Source organism: Lathyrus oleraceus, chromosome 5 (genome assembly GCF_024323335.1).
Source record: "Lathyrus oleraceus cultivar Zhongwan6 chromosome 5, CAAS_Psat_ZW6_1.0, whole genome shotgun sequence".
In the NCBI taxonomy this organism is placed as follows: Eukaryota; Viridiplantae; Streptophyta; class Magnoliopsida; order Fabales; family Fabaceae; genus Lathyrus; species Lathyrus oleraceus.
This window is the reverse complement of record NC_066583.1, coordinates 334,670,664-334,691,455: the sequence shown is the minus strand read 5'-3', so window position 1 is coordinate 334,691,455 and position 20,792 is coordinate 334,670,664. Positions and strand designations below refer to the sequence as shown.

The following is a 20,792-nucleotide window of genomic DNA, read 5'->3' as shown; positions in this document are numbered from 1 at the left end:
AGGATGACTCGCTGAGGAAAAAACGGCATATTCATTACTGGTTACTGGGTAAGAATAACTGGGGAGAGAAGATCAAATAGGATTTACAAATACATGTTATTGGGTAGAAGACCAAAGATAAATAACATTTGTCACCAGTTAGGATGAACATATCAAGGATAGACTCAAAGGAAGAATATTTGTCATCGGTTAGAATGAACATATCAAGGATAGACCACCTGGGGAAAGAGGAAAAATATTTGTTACCTGTTAGGGTAAACATATCAAGGATAAACTGTCAGGGAGAAATAGGAATTACAAGTACCAGTTACTGGGTAGAAGACCAAAGATAGAGAACATCCGTCACCGGTTAGGATGAACATATCAAGGGTAGACTCATCAGGGGAAATGGGATTTATAACTACCGATTACTGGTAAGAAGACCACAAAAAATAGAGAGAATTTGTCACTAGTTAAAGTGAACATATCAAGGATTAGCTCTGAGGGGAAAAGTAGGATTTATATCTACCATTTACTGGGTAGAAGACCGCAAAGAGGAGAAAATCTGTCACCGGTTAAAGTGAACATATCAAGGATTAACTCTCTGGGAAATAAAAGTAGGAATTACAACTACCTTTTTACTAGGTAGAAAACCAAAAATGAAGAAGATTCATCACCGTTTAGGATGAGCATATCAAGGATAGACTTACCGGGGAAATGCGAAAACGAATCCGATGGGGAAAATAAAGGAAGTAGATTACATTTTACCGGGTATTGGGTAAAAGTAATGTACTCAACATCAAGAAAAATATTACCAGATCCTGGGTAATAGACTCTTGGAGACCAAAAGATCTATCTAGGTAAGAACTAGAAAGAAACGATCAAACAAAGACTCAACCCAATAAGGATATAACTCAAGAGAGGTGGTTCCATCTAGGTAAAGTACTGGGGAGAACGCCAAAATAATAATCATCCCCAAGGAAATAACTCAGTGGGGAATGAGAAAGGATAAACTCTTTTTGCTTAAGAGGCTGACACTCTACAATTGAAGGAGGACAGACACACCGAATTTGCATGGGAAAACAATATCACCAAAGCAGGGGATCAGAAGAAAAAGCAACAAGATAAAATGCACAATGAAATATTTGATGTTGTGTTTTATGCATTAATATGCATGTGTATGATTATGATTATGCTAACAAAACAGCACAAAGGATACAAATAAAAAAGATTTGAATCGTCACTAGAACACTCGACTAATCTCAACAAGATGGAACCACCAACTGGAGAAAATTCTAGGGATGAAAATAAATCATGTAACTCCGAATAGATCAACTCTAGCTGGGGAAAGGCATGGAGAACATGCTTCCAGTCAATCATGGCAAACTCTGCGGGAATGATCAACCAAACATGCCGAGGATATGGAAGGATCTGCTGAGGATCCAAACAAATCAATACTGCGGGAAGTTTTAAGTCAATACCATGTCAAATAGAAGACAACCATGCAGGGGACAAAAATCAAGTATTGCTTAGAACCAATCACTGCCGGGAAAGAGGGAACTTTTATTAGAAGATGAACTTCGCCGGGGTATACAAGAGATAAAACTCTGAATAAGGAATCGAGCAACTTGTTGGGGATGCTGTGACTTGTTGGAATAAACCAAATACCATCAAACTCCTAAATAATCACCAAATTCTTCTTGGAAATTGTGAAATAAACCAATCCCAAGGCAAAGATAACCGGATCTGACTCACATAGGGGAGAAACTACCACGGTTATGCAACATAAGCAAATGCAAATGGGGATCTGGAGACCAAATAAAGGTTCCAGGATATCTAGCTTCAAATCATCAAATCACAAACTAGGGGATGCAGAACATGAACTCCCCAGCTGGGGAAGATGAATTTGCAAAGGGGACCAATCATCAACTCAACCAGGGATAATAGGTTGCTTGGGGAGCAACTTCTTAACCAAGTTGGGAATGAACAATGAACAGTTGGAAGGAAAAAGTTACCAAACCAACTTCTTGGGGAAGACCAACAATGCTTCACACTTTAAGACTTACCTGTTCTTAGATTGTTGTTGACAATACTTGTTGAAATCGATTATTCTTAAAGTGAATGTTTTTATTATTTTAAGAAAAATAATTATTCATTGATTTATTTCAAAACTATCATCATAAAATTCAATTTTATTTAACAAAAGTAAATAAGAATATAAATAATTGGATAAAAGCTCAACTTTATTTAATAGAATGGTAGTCCGCGAATGGCGGGACTCTATGGATCTTTACAAAGTTTGAGAAATGGTAATTTACAAGGAAAATGGCTAGATTGAATACAATGATCACTATTCTCCCTTCCAACTATAAAATCCATTGTATTCTTGTGTTTGGGTTGAGAATGACGATTCAGAACCAAATGATTGCTCTTCCAAACTGCTTCCACGATCAGGACCGGCCGGATGCAGTTACTTGCCATATTCCCTAATTTTTTCCTAGATTTTCCCAAGGTGGGGTACTCAATCTACTGGGATAAATTTTCTGTTTTATGTCTCTAACTTTTTCCTGGATCTCCCTTTCGGGTTTTTAATCCACTGGGACGCTTTTTTTTGCCTAAGCCGCCCTTTCGGGGTTTCAACTTAGAGAGTTGTTCTTTTCTTTCTTTTTTAGTCAAAGTATTTCTTGACTGCGTCGGCGTTCACAGGACGTGTGAACTCTTCACCATCCATAGTTGTAAGAATCAGAGCACCTCTTGAAAAGGTTCTCTTAACAACATATGGGCCTTCATAATTAGGAGCTTATTTGCCCATATCATCTAGTTTGAAAGACAAAATCTTCTTGAGCACGAGGTGACCTTCTCTGAACACATGAGGCTTGACCTTCTTATCAAAAGCTTTCTTCAATCTTTGTTGATATAACTGACCATGACAAATGACAGTTAATCTCTTCTCTTCAATCAAATTCAGCTGATCATATCTGGTCTTACACCATTCAACTTCAGTCAACTTGGCTTCCATCAATACATGCAATGATGGGATCTCAAGCTCCACAGGGAGCACAACTTCCATGCCATAAACGAGGGAGAAAGGGGTTTCCCCTATTGAAGTGCGGATGGATGTACGATACCCATGCAAAGTAAATGGGAGCATCTCGTGCCAATATTTGTACGTCACAACCATCTTCTGAATGATCTTCTTGATGTTCTTATTCGCAGCTTCAAGAACCTCATTCATCTTGGGTCTGTAAGGAGAAGAATTATGATGTGCAATCTATAAGTCTTTGCAAAGAGCTTCCACCATATTATTTTTCAAGTTCGATCCATTATCAGTAATGATCTTGCTTGGCACACCATAACGATATATAATTTGATTCTTGATAAACCAGACCACCACCTGCTTGGTCACATTTGCATAGGATGCCGCTTCAACCCACTTTGTGAAGTAATCAATAACCACTAGAATGAAACGATGTCCATTTGAAGCTTTGGGCTCAATCATGCCAATCATGTCAATTCCTCACATGGAGAAGGGCCATGGGGAGGAAATGACGTTCAACAGTGTCGGAGGAACATGAATCTTATCTGCATAAATTTGACACTTGTGGCATTTCTTCACAAAGTTGCAATAGTCAGATTCCATTGTCATCCAATAGTAATTTGCTCCCAACATCTTCTTTACCATAGCATGCCCATTGGAATGAGTACCAAAGGAACCTTCATGGACTTTAGTCATCAACAGGTCTGCTTCGTGTCTATCCACGCATCTGAGCAAAGCCATATCGAAATTCCTCTTGTAAATCGCATCACCATTCAGGTAGAAGTTGGCAGCTAATCTTCTAAAAGTCTTCTTATCTTTCAAGGATATCATAATACCATGGATTTTCATCTTTGACTTCTTCAACAGCAAACACATGAGTTGGCCTATCAAGACGCATCACAGTTAAATTCGGAACCTCATTCCAAAAATTCACCATAATCATTGAAGCCAACATTGCAAGAGCATCTGCCATCCAGTTTTCATCTCGAGGGATATGATGAAACTCAACCTTTATAAAGAAAGTTGAAATCCTCCTCGCATAATCTTTATATGGTATCAAACCAGGTTGATTAGTCTCCCATTCACCTTTGATCTGATTTATAACCAAAGTTGAATCTCCATAGATGTCAGGATATTTGATTTTGAGATCAATGGCCTCTTCAAGCCCCATAATGTAAGCTTCATACTCAGCCATATTGTTTGTTCACTTGAAGGTCAATCTAGTTGTAAACAGAAAATGTGTGCCTTGAGGAGTAATAATCACTGCCCCAATACCATTACCATACGAATTAACAGCTCCATCGAATACCATGCCCCAACGGGAACCAGGTTCTGACCCTTATTCAAGCAATGGTTCATCACAATCTTTCATCTTCAAGTACAAAATCTATTCATCCGGAAATTCATACTGCACTGACTGATAATCTTCAATTGGTTGGTGAGCCAAATGGTCATCCAAGACATTACCTTTAATAGCTTTTTAAGATCGGTATTTAATATCATACTCAGATGACAACATCTGCCAACGGGTAATCCTCCCAGTTAGAGCAGACTTCTAAAAACTGTACTTGATTGGATCCATTTTGGATATCAACCAAGTAGTATGATTCAACATATACTAGTGCAGATGCTTAGCAACCCAAGCCAATGCGCAACATGTCTTCTCAAGCATAGAATACTGAGTCTCACAATCAGTGAATTTCTTACTAAGGTAGTAAATTGCATATTCTTTCTTTCCAGATTCATCTTGTTGACCAAGAACACAACCCATACTCTCTTCAAGTACAGTTAAATACATGATCAAAGGTCTTCCTTCAACAAGTGAAGACAGAATCGGAGGCTCAAGATGATACTTCTTAATATTATCAAAATCTTTCATGCAATCCTCGGTCCAATCACAAGACTGATGTTTCTGAAGGAGCTTGAATATAGGCACATATGTGGCAGTCATATGCGATATAAATCTTGAGATATAGTTCAAGCGGCCGAGAAAACCTCTGACTTGCTTCTCAGTTTTGGGCGCAGGCATCTCTTGTATTGCTTTGACCTTGGCAGGATCAGTTTCAATACCTTTCTCGCTGACAATAAAGCCCAACAACTTACTAGAACGAACACCAAAAGTACACTTATTGGGATTCAAGCGGAGTTTATATTTTCTTAACCACTAGAATAACTTCAACAAATGCTCAACATACTCTTATTCATCACTTGATTTAGCAATCATATCATCGACATAAACTTCAATCTCTTTTTGCATCATATCATGAAAAAGAGTAGTCATATCTCTCTGGCACATTGCACCCGGATTCTTTAAACTGAAGGGCATCACTCGATAATAGAATATTGCCCAAGGTGTAATGAATATGGTCTTCTCCATGTCTTAAGGTGCCATCTTTATCTGATTATAACTGGAAAATCCATCCCTAAACGAAAAGACTTTAAATTTAGTTGTATTGTCTACCAACATATCAATGTGTGGCAAAGGAAAATCGTCTTTTGGACTAGCTTTGTTCAAATCTCTGTAGTCAACACACATGCGGACTTTTCCATCTTTTTTCAGAACGAGCACAATATTGGCCACCCATTGCGGATATTCGAAGGTAACAAGAAAACCAGCATCAATCTCTTTTTGCACTTCTTCTTTGATCTTCACTGCCATATCAGGATGAATTCTTCTCAACTTCTGCTTGACTGGCGGGCATTCTGGCTTTAACGAAAATCTATGCTCCACAATCTAAGAATCCAAACCAGGCATATCTTGATAGGACCAAGCAAACACGTCAGAATAATATCGAAGAAGGTCAATCAACCCCTTCTTATCTTCTAGACACAATTGAGACCCAATCTTGACTTCCTCCACATCATCATCGGATCCCAAGTTGACTAGTTCAATCTGTTATTCGAACGACTGAATGGTTTTTTCCTCGTGCTCAAGTAAACGGGATAACTCATTAGATACTTCTTCATCATCATTCTCTTCCTCAGCTTCACCCACACAGGGAAATCAAAGTTTGGAGAGGGAGTAGGCCGGGTGGATATCCCAACATGGAGAGGGAGTAGGCCGGGTGGATATCCATTACCTGGAAATTAATTTGAAAATCACTTGGACCTATCTTCACTAAAAGGTACACTTCTCCAATGACAATTTTACGATAACCGTCAAACGCTTTAACAACTACACCATTGTACCTCATTGGGACGCCTTGATAGGAGAGTCTTGACAGAGTTGACTTTAGCAACATATTCAATGATGGCCCAATGTCAACCAACACATTGGACAAAACATCCTCCTTGCAATTCATCAAAATATTTAACGCCAAATTGTGATTTACGCCTTCCTCGGGAAGTTCCTCATCACAAAAGCTCAAATTGTTACAAGAAGTGATGTTGGCAACATGTGGTCAAACTGATCCACATAAACATTGTGTTCAACATAGGCTTGTTCTAACACTTTCTGTAATGCTTCTCTGTGTGCTTCAGAATTCATCAACAATGATAGCACAAAGATCTTTGACGGTGTTTGGAGTAGCTGTTCCACAATATTAAATTCACTTCTTTTGATCAGTCGTAACACCTCATCATCATCGTTAATCTTCAATTTGCTGGATTCACCAGACTGACGCATTGGAGCACTAACTGGACCCACTGTAGGAATCTCTGCCTTCTTCCCTACATAAACATCTTCCATAATCTTTGGAAATACTGAACTAAACACACGACCATTACGGGTCAACTTCGCAATGTCTGCAATATTTACCACTGAGTCTGCAACTGGTAAAGGAACCTCTTGACAATTTTCAATCATTGTGGCATTTTACTGATATGGAACAGCTTTATCGGATGCATAGGGGACATGGCCCGCTAACCGTATAACTAACGGTGATACCGATCTATTAACATTATTATTGTTGTTGCTATCATACTGAATGACTACCAGCTCAGGGATTTTGAACACTGGGACAATGAAATTTACATCATCTCCCACATCCCTCTACTGTTGAATCTGGATTACATTCTTATCCATTAACTTATGGATATCCCTCTTGACAATCATACACCCACAGGGGTTCACACTACAAATGAGACGACCATCATGGTCATGTTCACAGTCACTAATTAAAGACAAAGTTCTATGCATTTCTATAAGAGATCTTCGGATACGCCTCACATCAAAAACTCTAAAATTCCCTGGACAATCGTCCACCATGTTAACAAAAGTGTTACCATGAGCAGGCAACGGATTGGCTTTCACATTCAGCGCTCTGTCCTCGAAGGACACCATACCACTCTTCAGCAGCTTTTAAACTTCATATTTTAGTGGATATTAGTTTTCTATATCATGACTAGGGGCTCCCTGGTGAAAAGCACAATGAAGATCAGGCTTGAACCACCATGGTAGTGGCTCAGGGATTTGCGAAGAGTTTCTCGTCTGAATTGTTGGAAAAAACTGGAATTACTGAAGAAACTTGGTGCTGATGCTGACGGGATTGAGATCTTTTCTTGACATGAGGCCTCATCTGCCTCCCTATTGACACTGAATTAGTCTCTCCTTCTTTATTCTTAGAAAATCTCCCACCATACTTCTTACTGTTCAACGCTTCCCCTTTAGTCAAACGTCCTTGACAGACTCCTTCCTCTAATCTCATCCCCCTGTTTACCATTTCGGTAAAATCATTGGGGGTACTCGCAATCACGTGTTCGTAGTAAAAATAACTCAGCATTTTCAAAAAGATCTTGGTCATCTCCTTCTCTTTAAGAGGCAGACTGATCTGAGCGGCGAACTCCCTCCATCTCTGAGCATATTCTTTAAATGTCTCTTTATCCTTCTGAGACATAGACCTCAACTGGTCTCTATCTGGCTCCATATCAACGTTGTACTTATACTGCTTGACAATGGCCTCGCCTAAGTCATTGAAAGTACGAATGCTAGCACTATCCAGGCCCATATACCATCTCAGGGAAGCTCCAGTTAGACTGTCTTGGAAGTAGTGAATCAAAAGATGATCATTATCAGTTTGAGTAGACATTTTCCTGGCATACTTGACAAGATGGCTCAATGGACAGGTATTCCCTTTGTACTTTTCAAAGTCTAGGACCTTGAATTTCACCGGAATTTTAACGTTGGGAACAAAACAGAGTTCAACAGCATTCTTTCCAAACAAGTATTTCCCTCTCAGAGTCTTCAACTCTTTGCGCAACTCAAGGAATTGGTCTTTCATCTCATCCATCTTTTCGTAGACATTTGGACCTTCAGAGACTCAGAGTGGTAGATAGTCTCCTCGACACGAGGAAGAGTATGAACGATGGAAGGAGGCACTGACATGACCGGGCTAGATGCCGACAGAGAAACAAATATGGGAGCATACCCTTCTGGCATGAAATTTGGTGGAATTCCCCAAGGGAATCCAGCAGGCATAATAGGAATGGGCTGGCTGGAAGCAATCACAGTTACAGACGATGAAGCAATCTCAGAAATGATAGTCCTCTGAGGAGGAGGAGTTGCAGGAGATGGTGACGATTGATTCTGTGTAGAAATCATGGATTTCATCAGTGCAGTAAGTCTGGAGATTTCATCCTTTAGCTCTTTGTTCTCTTGCTCTAGATGCTCCATTCTCTTCAGTCGATTAGCACGAGTGTTGTGGTGGTGAGTCAGCTTGGCTGATGCACATAAGAAGAGATCATAAGACATCTGGTGGAAGAAACCTGTAATGCAAATGATGCATGAAATGCAATGTTTATTTATTTATTTTTAATTTCAAGGAATATATGAAGCCTTATTTGCAAATATATATAACAATTAATAATAACAATTCGATTGACCATAAAATCTATTTTTATTCATAAAACGGAAGAATTATACTGAGCATATTTTCAGAAACCAAAGTACAAATACAAGAGAAAAAGGAAACTATCATCCTAAGGATCCCTATCAACTGCATCAGATGATCTAGCTATGGGAGCATACTTCCTTCAGATGCGTCGAGTCTCGGACTCAAAGGAGGTCTTCATCTGAGCCTTCTCGAGGACAAGCTGATCAACAATCTTCTTCCAAGCACCGGAAGGTTGAGGCATACTAGAGGAAACTAAACCCTCTAGTTCTCTCTACCTCTTCACTGCACAGTCTTCAAGAATCTCAATAAGTGCTACTTGTTTTTCGACTCAAGCTGCAACTCTTCATGCTTTCGGCTCAAAGCATGGAATCGCTCTTCCCATATATCTTTCTCTTGCTTCATCTTGGCGAGCGCATCTTCTAACTCCTCTACATCTTGACTAGGGAGAGTTGATGGCTCAACCACAACCACATGCATAGGTCTCTCACAAGCGTACCGCATCTTCAGCTCCAAAGCTCTCTTCTTCACCCAAATAGTGTAAGCTTCCAAAGTTACACAGTTGCATGGACCTAGCTCGGATCTTCCCTTCCTATGCACATTATGCCAAACATGTATCATCCTTTTCTTCAAATGTTGGGGATCTTTACCCTCTTGATAGAATAGACCCTCTAATTGAGTGTTATTAGGCTTATCTCTCAAGGGGAACCCAAGTTGACCACGGGTCAGTGTTGGATTGTCGTTAATTCCTCCTTGCGTACCAATGAGAGGCACGTTAGAGAACTCACCACAACTATCAATAATATCCAAGCTACCCAATGCAAAATCATACCAAACAATATCATCATTAGTAAGGGACATAAGTCTCTCGGACCACCGTAGACATTGTCGGTTCTCCATGAAAGCATGCGTCTGAGGCAAGTGCAAAATAAACCACTTGTACAGAAGAGGAACACAACACATAATAGTTCCACCACCTTTAGAATTCCTCAAATTCAAAGAGAAATACATGTCACCCAACAAAGTTGGAACAAGATTACCAATCAAGAAAATTCTAATGGCATTAACATCAAAAAAACCGTCAATGTTAGGGAACAAAGCTAAGCCATAGATGAGCAATACCAAGATAGCTTCAAAAGTATCCATGCTATCGGCTTGAGCAAAAACAATAGCTCTACCTATGAGAAACTCAAAAGCCAACCCAAGAATTCCTCATTTTATCACCAAATGAGCATCAATCTCAGATTTCTTCAAATGAAGAGCTTCAGCTATGACATGAGATCTCGGGATCTCCTCCAATCCCCTGAAAGGTACTTTGTCAGATACGGATATACCCAAGAGATGGGCATTGTCACACCCTAAAATTTGCCCTCCTTTTCGCTTTTTCATCGGACTATAACTTGATATCCATCTAGCCTCATTCATACTCATTCATGTGCATTCATTCATTCATGATTAACATCAGCTCATAGGTGTCACGGATTCAGGATTTGTGGTTGATAAAATCGGGGTTTTGGATTGGAGTTTATAGCATTATACATCATATGGATCAAAATCCTAATTCATGACTTTGATAGTCAAAGATCTTGTGTACAAACGGTTGTTTGGTCGATCTTCACCTGAATTGATACATGGCATTGACATAAGTCGTTGGTTCAGGATGTTATGGTCCGTATTCGTTTGTCCATGAGAAAATGTGCATTTTGTCTGTGTTGACTTTTTGGTCAACCAGTTGACCAAAGTCAACCATAAATCTCCGAATCTTTGATCATGTGATCCGTAATCGTCCCGTCATTTTCGAATTAATTCTAGAAGTTGTGAATGGATTTTAAAGATTCAAATTTGAGTTAATTCAAATTTTGATTTTGTGAGATTCAAACCGACTTTGGAGGATTAGTTCGATTTCATAACCATTCATCACTTTTCGTTAGCCGATTAATTTTAGAGCATCGTTTTAATTACAAATTAATTTTGACATTTGTAGCATTTTCTTTTAACTTCATTAGTGGGCCATTTGATCCAAATCATCCTTAAGCCCATTTAACCACAAATCTAATCCATCCCAATATCCAATTCCTTATCCATTATTACCACTCCAAATCCATTCAAAAATCCAAATCCTTTTCATTTTATAAACCAAGTTTTCAATTATCCACATTTTATATTCATTTACATATCCATAAAAAAGGCAATGTAAAAAGCATGGTACGTAATGCTACATTCTCATACACTTCATTCCATTAATATTTATATATCATGAGCACATTTTTACATGTTAAAGCTCATGGCAAATATCATAATAACAATATCAGTCCATGTATATATCCATATACTATTAGCCATTTACAATATCCACATGAGATAAAATGCAGTGAATATGTGGCCAAACGATGCTGCAACATGGGAGAGTGCAAAACGCAGTACGAGCTTCAACCAGCTGAAACGCACGGCATCAAAGTTGTAACGTGATCCAAAACCATTACAACAACAAGCTACAACACAAGTCAATTAAGCCGGATGCAAGCCATTTCAATGATAAATTCGCTGCACAAATTAACCTGCATAAAATCCAATTCACTGCATAACAGAATTCCTGCATAATTTCACAGAAAAAATAACAAATCGAATAACAGAATTTCTTCCTAACAAACTTTTAACCTCCATCACTCTATAAATCAATCTTCACCTCTCTCGTTCCGTCCAAATTCTTCTTCTTCTTCTTCCCTCCCTCCAAACTCTAACAAACTTCACAATCACCATCAAGAACCAACCTTCACCACTTCAATCCTCTTTCTCTCTTCCAGATTCCACAACCTTTTTCCCTCACTAAACAAGCGCGTAACAGAATTCACCATTCTCTAGCCAACTCTGTTACTGTTGAATAAACTTTAATGTTAGAGTTAATGGATTTTTAATAATAAGTTAATAGAGATATTTAGAAGGTCAATAGACAGTGGGCAAATTAATAGTATTTACTAGTTATTATGTTTCCTAGAATAACAAAAGTTTCTGAGTCTGTATAAAGACCAAAATTGTACTCAAATGAAAATACAGAAGTTTATAAAATCAGTCGCTTCTTCTGTCAAATTGGCATCAGAGCTAATGGCAAACATGATGAATCAAATGCCGTTGCCACGACTAATAAAGTTAAATTACGAAAACTGGAGTATCCAAATGAAAGCTCTTCTCGGATCTCTAGACGCGTGGGAGGTGACTAAAGATGGGTTTGAAGAACCAACAGATGTTGAGGGATATACGGCAGCTCAAAACAAGGCGTTGAAAGAGACGCGATCGAAGGATAGAACGGCACTATACATGCTGTTTAGGGCTGTTGATGAATCAGGCTTCGAAAAGATTGTCGGTTCGACTACGTCGAAAAAAGTGTGGGACACGCTAGAGAAAGTGTTCAAAGGAGCAGATCGAGTAAAGCAAGTTCGACTCCAAACACGTCGTGGCAAATTGGAGAGGATGCAAATGAAGGAGTCAGAAAATGTATCTGACTACATCACGCGTGTACAAAAGGTGGTGAACCAACTCACCAGAAATGGCGAAACAGTAACTGATGCACGAGTTGTCGAAAATATTTTGAGATCTTTAATAGATAAATTTGAGAATATTGTGTGTGCAATAGAAGAGTCGAAGGATCTTTCGACGCTCGCAGTCGAAGTGCTCACTGGTTCCCTCTAAGCACAGGAACAACGTAAGATAAAAAAGAAGGAAGAAGGAGTAGAGGACGCAAATAAAACCAAGGAGCAAATCAAAGACGAAAAGGTACTCTTTTCTCAAAATTTTCGAGGAAGAGGACGTGACAGTGGTCAAAGTGGTAGAGGCAGCAACTTCGAGAGAGGATAGTCGAGTCAGCAAAATTGGCGTGGCAGAGGACGTGGTCAAAGAGGTGGTAGGTCGAACCATTCCAACTTTGAATGCTACAAGTGTGGGAAGTATGGCCATTATGCAAAGGATTTCAACTCATTCAAATGATATAACTGTGATAAAGTGGGGCATCTTGCAAAAGATTGTCAAATCGAAAAGAAGGTAGAAGAAACAACCAATCTAACTTTGGAAGCTGAAGCAAATGAAGGTTTTCTCTTGATGGCTCAAAATGAAATCAACACAAATGACAATGTTTGGTATCTTGACTCAGGAGCAAGTAACCATATATGTGGTCATAAACACTTGTTTAAAGAAATGAGAAAGATTGAAGATGGCAGTGTGTCTTTCGGAGATGCATCGAAAGTGAAGGTCGAAGGCAAGGGAATGATCCGTTACTTGCAGAAGGATGGGTTGATTGGATCAATTCAAGATGTTTATTATGTACCAAATCTTAAAACCAACACCTTGAGTTTGGGACAACTTACAGAAAAAGGTTATTCGATACTTATGAAAGAACGAATACTGCATTTGAAGGACAAGCTGGGACATCTGATTGCTCGTGTCGAAATGGAGAGAAATCGAATGTACAAACTGAATCTGATAAACGTTCGAGAAAAATGTTTACAAGTAAATTTCGAAGACAAAGCGTCACTATGGCATCTACGTTTTGGTCATCTATATCATGCTGGTTTAAAAAGGTTGGCGAAAAGGAACATGGTGCATGGACTACCAGATATGGATTATGAAGGAAAAGTTCTGTGAAGAATGTGTGCTTAGCAAACAAACAAGAACTTCATTCCAAAAGAAGGCAGAATATCAAGCTAAGCATATCCTTGATTTGATTCACACCGACATATGTAGGCCAATCACGCCAGAATCTTTCAGTAGCAAAAGGTACTTTATTTCCTTTATCGACGATTACTCACGGAAGACATGGGTTTATTTCTCGAAAGAAAAGTCTGAAGCATTCGAGGTGTTCAAAAGGTTCAAAGTAATGGTGGAGAAGGAAACCGACAGACACATTAAAGCAGTTCGATCTGATAGAGGTGGTGAGTATACTTCGACGGCTTTTTTGAAGTATTGTGAAGAGCAGGGTGTAAGGAGATTTCTAACTGCAGCATACTCACCTCAACAAAATGGGGTGGCTGAAAGGAAGAATCGAACAGTCCTTGACATGGTTCGTTCAATGCTTAAAAGCAAGAACATGCCAAAGGAATTTTGGGCAGAAGCTGTAAAATGTGCCATTTATGTTCAGAATCGATGTCCACATTCGAAGTTAGAAGATAAAACACCACAAGAAGCATGGAGCGGACAGAAGCCAACAGTTTCTCATCTCTAAGTATTTGGAAGTGTGGCTTATGCACACGTACCAGATCAACGAAGAACGAAACTTGAAGACAAAATTCAGAAATACATACTCATTGGGTATGATGAGAAAACAAAAGGGTACAAGCTATTTGATCCCATAAGAAAGAAGGTGATAGTGAGTAGAGAAGTTCGAATAAACGAAGCAAGTAAGTGGGACTGGAACAGTTCGACAGAAGCTATCGTCGAAGTTGAAGAATCATTTGTCGCTGTACCACCAAACATTTCAACAAATCTTGAAGATTCTGACAATGAAGATGAACCTACACAACCCAGAATGCGAAGTTTGCAAGATCTGTATGATTCGACAAGTGAAGTGCACCTTGTATGTCTCTTGGCAGATGCTGAAAACATCAGTTTTGAAGAAGCAGTACGAGACAAGAAGTGGAAAAGTTCCATGGATGAAGAGATGAGGGCGATTATCCACAACAACACTTGGGAGCTAGTTGAATTGCCAAAAGGTAGTCAACCCATTGGTGTAAAGTGGGTATTCAAGAAAAAGATGAACGCTTAAGGAGAAATAGAACGATACAAAGCGAGACTTGTTGCGAAGGGATACAAACAGAAAGCAGGAGTTGATTATGACGAAGTCTTTGCACCTGTTGCAAGAATGGAGACAATTCGATTACTCATATCTCAAGCTGCTCAATTCAAATGGCCATATTTCAAATGGATGTCAAAACAGCTTTTCTGAATGGTGTACTAGAAGAAGAAGTCTATGTTGAACAACCACTCGGGTACATGAAAGCTGGAGAAGAGAAGAAGGTACTGCAATTGAAGAAAGCGCTATATGGGCTGAAGCAAGCACCACGGGCATGGAACACACGTATCGACACATACTTCAAGGAGAACGGGTTCGAGCAATGTCCGTACGAACATGCCCTCTATGTGAAGAAAAATGGAATGAATGTATTACTTGTTGCTCTCTATATCGATGATCTTATTTTTCTGGGCAGTAATGATCAGATGATAGAAGAATTCAAAGGCACAATGACACGTGAATTCGAGATGACAGATTTAGGCCTGATGAGATTCTTTCTTGGTCTAGAAGTTCGACAAGAAGAAACAGGAATTTTCATCTCACAAGAAAAATATGCAAAAGAAATCTTGAAAAAATATAAGATGGAAAGCTGTAATCCGGCTTCGACGCCAATGGAACCAGGAACAAAGTTGTCGAAATTTGATGGAGGAAAACGTGTCGAAACATGAAAATATCGAAGTTTGGTAGGAAGTCTTCGCTACCTCACATGTACAAGACCAGATATCTCATTAAGTGTAGGCATTGTAAGTCGATTCATGGAGGAGCCAGTTTACACACATTGGAAAGCATTGAAGCAAATTCTGAGGTACATCCAAGGAACAGTGTCACTTGGGATGTTTTACTCGAATTCAGACAAATACAAGCTGATTGGTTACTCTGACAGTGATTGGTGCGGAGACATAGACGATCGAAAAAGCACTTATGGATATGTATTCTTCATGGGAAATACTGCATTCACTTGGCTTTCTAAAAAGCAGCCAATAGTAACACTTTCGACATGTGAAGCAAAATGTGTTGCAGCATCCTGGTGCGTTTGTCATGCAATATGGCTCAGAAGATTGATGAGTAAAATGGAGCTAGGACAGAAAGATGCAACAATAATACAAGTTGACAACAGGCAGCAATTGAGTTAGCAAAGAATCTAGTAAACCATGAAAGGAGCAAACACATTGATGTTCGCTTCCACTTCATTCGAGAACATGTGAAGGAAGGAAATGTCGAATTGAAGCATGTAGCAACTAAGGAGTTCTCACTACCTTTCGTGTGAGAAATTCGACCATCTTTCTTCTTAACCTTTTGTTTGGAAGACCCTTTTTTTTTCTTGTGCAGAGGAGCCGTTGCTACCTGTTGTACGAGAAAATCATATCCCCCAGCAAGGTCGTATCATTCCCATTCACTTCTTAACCTTTTGTTAAGAAGTTCTCATCACCTTTTGTGAGAGAAATTTGTCTATCCTTGTTACCTTAACTGTATTTGGGAGATTCATTTTCTCTTGCTATGGAGTCATTGCTACCTATCGCGAGAAGATGGCACTTCTAGGTTGAGCTGCTTGCCCTTAGCAAGATGTCTCTTTGCCTTTTTCAAGATATATTATTTCAATTCTTTTATCCACCGGTACTTGCCTTTTGCAAACACCTGACTCTTTTACCGTCGCAGAATCCTGCGGAAATACCTCGATCACCTGTTACATGCCAAAACATAGTAGGGAAGGCAAGAAAAGAAAAGAAAGAATAAATGAATGAAAAAGAAAAAAAAAAGAAAAAGAATGAGAGGAAAAAAATAAAAAAAGCTTAGAGAAAGACGAATAATAATCAATCATTTTGCATTAGCATACTGCATACGTCATGCATACCTAACCGCTCGTATACCCAGTTACCACATGACATTCCAATTCCCAGCAACTGCCCTGCGCAAAAACATGTTTGTTATCCCACATATCCCAGTGAAGAGACCGCTGTGTGGCCTATCTTCACACTTCATTCATTCCCTGCGGGTAAATTTCTTGGTTATTTTAGTATTTAATACTCTCCTACCATTAATGTTTGAAAGCAGTTGCTATTCATACCTTCAGGTCCGAGAAGATTAAATAGGGGCATCTGTCACACCCCAAAATTTGCCCTCCTTTCGCTTTTTCATCGGACTATAACTTGATATCCATCGAGCCTCATTCACACTCATTCATGTGCATTCATTCATTCATGATTAACATCAACTCATAGGTGTCACGGATTCAGGGTTTGTGGTTGATAAAATCGGGGTTTTTGATTGGAGTTTATAGCATTATACATCATATGGATCAAAATCCTAATTCATGACTTTGATAGTCAAAGATCTTGTGTACAAACGGTTGTTTGGTCGATGTTCACCTGAATTGATTCATGGCATTGACATAAGTCGTTGGTTCAGGATGTTATGGTCCGTATTCGTTTGTCCATGAGAAAATGTGCATTTTGTCTGTGTTGACTTTTTGGTCAACCAGTTGACCAAAGTCAACCATAAATCTCTGAATCTTTGATCATGTGATCCGTAATCGTCCCGTCATTTTCGAATTAATTCTAGAAGTTGTGAATGGATTTTAAAGGTTCAAATTTGAGTTAATTCAAATTTTGATTTTGTGAGATTCAAACCGACTTTGGAGGATTAGTTCGATTTCATAACCATTCATCACTTTTCGTTAGCCGATTAATTTTAGAGCATCGTTTTAATTACAAATTAATTTTGACATTTGTAGCATTTTCTTTTAACTTCATTAGTGGGCCATTTGATCCAAATCATCCTTAAGCCCATTTAACCACAAATCTAATCCATCCCAATATCCAATTCCTTATCCATTATTACCACTCCAAATCCATTTAAAAATCCAAATCCTTTTCATTTTATAAACCAAGTTTTCAATTATCCACATTTTATATTCATTTACATATCCATAAAAAAGGCAATGTAAAAAGCATGGTACATAATGCTACATTCTCATACACTTCATTCCATTAATATTTATATATCATGAGCACATTTTTACATGTTAAAGCTCATGGCATATATCATAATAACAATATCAGCCCATGTATATATCCATATACTATTAGCCATTTACAATATCCACATGAGATAAAATACAGTGAATATGTGGCCAAACGATGCTGCAACATGGGAGAGTGCAGAACGCAGTACGAGCTTCAACCAGCTGAAACGCACGACATCAAAGTTGTAACGTGATCCAAAACCATTACAGCAACAAGCTACAACACAAGCCAGTTAAGCCGGATGCAAGCCATTTCAATGATAAATTCGCTGCACAAATTAACCTGCATAAAATCCAATTCACTGCATAACAGAATTCCTGCATAATTTCACAGAAAAAATAACAAATCTAATAACAAAATTTTCTTCCTAACAAACTTTTAACCTCCATCACTCTATAAATCAATCTTCACCTCTCTCGTTCCGTCCAGATTCTTCTTCTTCTTCCCTCCCTCCAAACTCTAACAAACTTCACAATCACCATCAAGAACCAACCTTCACCACTTCAATCCTCTTCCTCTCTTCCAGATTCCACAACCTTTTTCCCTCACTAAACAAGCGCGTAACAAAATTCACCATTCTCTAGCCAGCTTTGTTACCTGCTAAACTTCCATAACCAAAACCTTCATCGACTCCACTTCAACCGCTCCATCAACGTCATTCCCTTCTTCACACAAAACCTTAACCTCCACCTCACAACAGAGAGCTTCACAATCCTAAGAAAGAAGAAAAGCACTGACTACAAGTGGAGGCGAAGCTCACGGCAAGGAGAAATTCTAACCGAATTCAAGAAAATTGCAAGCACCGAAACAGAAGGAAGAAGAAAGCGGTAACTAATCATACCTGTGATGCACCAAACATTTCTGGCGAAATCGCACACCATCAACAAGTAACGCGCCGCCGAAGCTTCTTTCGTCGCCGCCGGTAGTCCTCCACGCTCTTCTTTCGAACTCTGCAGATCCATTCGTAGCCATCACCGATCCGTCATCCCGTCGTCATCGCCGGTTAGATGTTCTTCTTCTTTTTTCGTCATGCTCAAGCAATTTAGTGATGTCGTTGCGATTCGGCTCCGTAGATTAGGATAGCTGATGTTGGTGATTTCGTGAGTTTGAGTCATTAATTGTTGATGGTGGATGGACGCGAATCGCGTTAGACTGTTGAACGATCCGAGATGGTGAAGCGTCCACGAACAGCGATGTTGGTTTGTGAATGTGATGGTGATGACGAACGCGATGTTCGCGTTGAGCTTTTTTTTAGCACTTTTTCAACTGCAAGCGCTTCATTCGCCCGTGTAGCTTTTACGAAAAACGCGTTGGGTGCATGTTTCCTGGACTTCACCTGTACGCTTCCTCACATGTGTATTTTGAGGTTCCAGAAGTTTGGGCTCTGGTTGATGCTCTTCATACATCGCCTCAGCGGGCCTTCACCCCCCATTACCCATTTATCAGGGCCTAATAGCAGTAGTTTATTTAAGCTCATGTTAATCTTTGATGGTTAGATGCTGACTAGAAGAATTAGGATTATTTAGAAGCATTAAATCTTAGATTAATATGCTACTTAATTAGTTCTTAGGACTTTAATTAGGTATAAAAATTGGTTCAGGAGCTAATTAGGTTTTAGAGATTAATTAGAATTAGATTTTAGGATTTAGGTCCATTCAATTTTTAGAGGTAGTATGGTGTTCTTAATAGATTAATTAGATCTTTTTTGGAATTTTAGAAGTAGTATTAACTCGGTAATTTCTTGGTTTATTAGGTTAATTAGAATCAATTTAGAATATTAATATTTTGAGTTGATTTGGCTAGAAATAGTTAGAAATATTAAACTTTGATTAGAATGTTTAAAAAATATTAGAAAGAAATATTAGAAACATAATTAGGAATATTTAGTTTAGTTTTAATTGTCTTTAAATAGAACTTACTTAGAATAGAAGTTTAATTCAATTAGTCCATAACGATAAAATGACAATTATATCCCTAGGCTTAGAAATAGGCTAATTTTGCATGCTCCCCTAGTTTTAGGACTTCTAGAATTTTCTAATTGGTCAATTAACCTAGCGATTATTTCTCATGTGGTTAACCTTGGTTCCAATGCATGTTTAGATAGAGCTTAGACTTTAGATGTAATTTTCATTTGAATGATTTTACTTTCGCACATCCCTTGTATTTTACATGTACCTCCCTCCCCTTTCTCATGTACGCATTTACTCGCTTTCTTTTATTGCTTGATTCGATACTCCTTAGGCATTAGGAACGTTCATCCATTCAAAACCGATAATCAAACCCTTGATCCAACGTCAAGAGGTCTTTTTTCAAATCAAATTCAATAATCAAACCCTTGATCCAACGTCAAGAGGTCTTTTTCAAATCAAATTCAAAAAACAAACCATTGATCAAACGTCAAGAGGTCTTTTCCAAATCAAACTCAAAAATCACAATAAATGGCGATTAGGATCGTACGTCACGAGCCTTAAGCGATAAAGAAGGGATGAGACTGGAGCTTTCCTACACTCATTTTGAATGCTTCGAACACAAGACGTTTGGCTTGACCGTTTGAGGTATTCGCCTTTATCCACAGTCTTTAGTGCAATCTGAAATCAATAACACTTTCTTCAAAACATAAAAACAATCCAACACATTCAAACCTTTTGTTTGAGCCTTAGGGCGACACCATCGAAAACCCTTCTTCAAGGTAATAAAATCAACAAAACAAACCAAACAATTTCAAAACCACGAACTACGGACGCTCTGATTTCTCACTTCAACAAGTGGGCATACGTAGGCACGAGGATCCCATTCCTTGGCGAGCACACTAATTTAAAATCTACCTTCACTCCGCAAACCTTTGGCAAGCAAACATTCGATAAATAATACACACGTAAGCGCAAACATCCTAGATGGTTCCCATGGAGTACCATGGATGTGAGGGGTGCTAATACCTTCCCCTTGCATAACCGACTTCCGAACCTGTTCGTGGTTGCGACGACCATACTTTGGGGTTTTCTCGATATTTTCCCTTTCCTTTGGAATAAATAAAAACCGATGGTGACTCTGTATTTTTCACGTAGCGACAGACATACTCCTCTAACATGGGCATAAGCTAATAGTCTAGAAAAGTGAAGCACCGATAGAGAGGGTCATAGAACTGA

At 38.9% G+C, this 20,792-nt stretch overlaps 1 long non-coding RNA gene across 1 annotated transcript; it reads right to left on the bottom strand.

The window, feature by feature from the left end:
- Nucleotides 1-17,586: 17,586 nt before the first annotated feature.
- Nucleotides 17,587-19,267, bottom strand: LOC127078381 (uncharacterized). Its single transcript, XR_007787841.1, has 2 exons — nucleotides 18,488-19,267; nucleotides 17,587-18,360 (listed from the first exon to the last, which is right to left on the bottom strand). It is a non-coding gene; the product is annotated as an uncharacterized LOC127078381 (long non-coding RNA).
- Nucleotides 19,268-20,792: the final 1,525 nt, after the last annotated feature.